The sequence below is a fragment of the Quercus suber genome, unplaced genomic scaffold (assembly GCF_002906115.3).
Source record: "Quercus suber isolate HL8 unplaced genomic scaffold, Cork oak 2.0 scaffold_517, whole genome shotgun sequence".
NCBI lineage: Eukaryota > Viridiplantae > Streptophyta > Magnoliopsida > Fagales > Fagaceae > Quercus > Quercus suber.
Window position 1 is genome coordinate 419,583 of NW_027069966.1, and position 2,536 is coordinate 422,118.

Genomic DNA, 2,536 nt, shown 5'->3' on the forward strand with positions numbered 1-2,536 from the left:
GGAAAAAAAAAAAAAAAAAAAAATCAAATCTCAACTATTGAATAAAAAAAGAGAAAAAAAAAAAAGTAAAAGTAGTAAATACATGTTGTGGAAGGGAGGGGTTTAATTACACAGTACAATTGCATAGATCTCAATCCCTTTTCTTTCTAAAAATATTTAAATTACTTTATTTCACTCAATGGATCTTGATTTCATCCTTGTTTACACCAAAAATTACAATTAACATTGAAAACAAATACATTGAAACTTTCTTATTACAAATAAACTTTTCTAAATTTACAAGAAAACTAGTGTATAATCCTATACATATACACAAATACAATTTAAAAAAAAAATCACAATTATATACATACATAAGTTCAAATTATACCAACCGTAAAAGTTACAACTTATACATTTTTTTAAGTCATAGATTTTTAATATATATATATATATATTTTATATAAATTTTAGAATCTAATTGTTGGAAATAAATGAGAGATAATATCTGAATTTTCCTTAGAAATTACACAATTTGATTTTACCAAAAAGAGGTGGCGGAGATGAAGCGTGGACCAAGTTACTGTCTTGAAATAAATCGTGTCATCTACGTTATATCCAATATAGTTAGACAAATAGTTTCTGCACGTTATCCTCAGGATATAACAGCCCAGCCACTTTTGCTGATTATCCTTGTGAGCCTACACTGCTTATAGGATATAAGCTCTCTATATGGTACTTTCTTTTCCCATAAAATTTTGTAAAAGATAAAATATTTTTGTAAGTAGTAAGAAGCAATAGATGGAGTGTTTAGGACAATAAAAAATTGTTTTTGAAAAGTTTGCAGCTTTGTAATTCAAAAATAAAATGTGTGTATCTGACACTTTTATTTCTTTCCATATATATAGAGCCAGACATGTAGCTTGTTCTTAGCCAAAGAATAAAAACGTTTGCTAACTTTAAATGGTCATAAAGTTGTTGAAATCAATGTATCATTGATAGCTTTCTTTTTATATATGTTATATGTATAAACCAGTCAAAACCTTTTGCCAATGTATATATGTTGAGGTAAATAGCCGAAATAAAGTTTGTCTTTTAGGGCACGTTTGGTAGTTTGTAATAGACACTATAATGTAATAGACATTCCTATGATATAACTATTTAGTTGTTTGGTTATATTTTTATTACAATGCATAATTATTCCTAATGATTAGTCATTCTTCAAAATGAGGAATAACTATTCCTTATCAAAAGTACTGAATATCTATTCCTTCACCTTATGTAATAACTTTTTAAAAAAAATTTCTAAAAAGCCATACAGTAGCCACATCTTCAAAAAGAAAGAAAATAAATTTTCCTTGTTATTAATTATTATGAACATCCTAAAATAAGTGTATTATTTGACTTAAAAATGATTTAATTACACCTTCTTTTTATACTCTACTAAATTGTGGATACATATTTAGAATTCTATTCCTAAGTGGTCACCAAACTAATGAATAGTAATACTTATTACATTCCAACTTAATGTATTCATTCTAATACTTATTCCTATTCCCATGTAATAATTATTACAGTGTACCAAATGTGTCTTTAGTGTCAAGATGCCATTAAAAACAAAATGACAACCCCTAACATGGCTGTCCTTTATATATCATATAATACTTTCCTTTGAAGTTTTGACTATACACAATAATTACAACCAAGAATGGAAAGCAATATATAATGGTATAACCCATCAACGATAAATTATATAAATATATAGTTGTACAATATCTGGTATTTTCTATCTATAACGTTACTATTAAATATATTAAAAGAAACGTTTTAAAGCAAAAGTTTATAAATGAAGGTATACTAAAAGCTGGCAATATATGGTATTAAAATTCACATTAATTTTTAAAGATTTCCTAATTAAAACCATTGACAAAAGTTATTCAAATTTTGAATTATATTTGAATTTCAAAATTTAGTAATCAACGTATCTGACATTAAGGGATAATTGATTTCCTCAATTCACATAAATGAGTATTAGAATAAATATGATATTTTTTTTATAAAAATATCCAACACTAATTAAATTTGAACTCTTCCGTTTTTGTATCAAATAATTCATTTGCCACAAAATTAAAAAGTTACATAGGATATGTGACGCAAAATTGAACTTCAATTTAGAATCTAATTGCTTTTGAACTCTTCGATTTTTGCATCTAATAATTTACTTGAAACAAAAATTAAAAAAATTAGATGGGACAAGTGGAACAAAATTGAACTACAATTTTAAATTTAATTGAATTTTCTTTCAGTTCTGAATTATATATATATATATATAAATTTATCATTTACTAAGCCAACCCTAAAATACCTGTTAAAAGGTGCAAAATGGGAGATGCGTACTCAATTTTATTCCTTTTCTCATGTCATTCTCATGGAGTCTCTTAACTCTTTTCATGATTTGAATACTTTGAGAACCCGACAACACAGCAAAAAAAAAAAAAAAAAAAAAAAAAAAAAAAAAAAAAAAAAAAAAAAAAGAAAACAAAAAAAAAAAAAACAA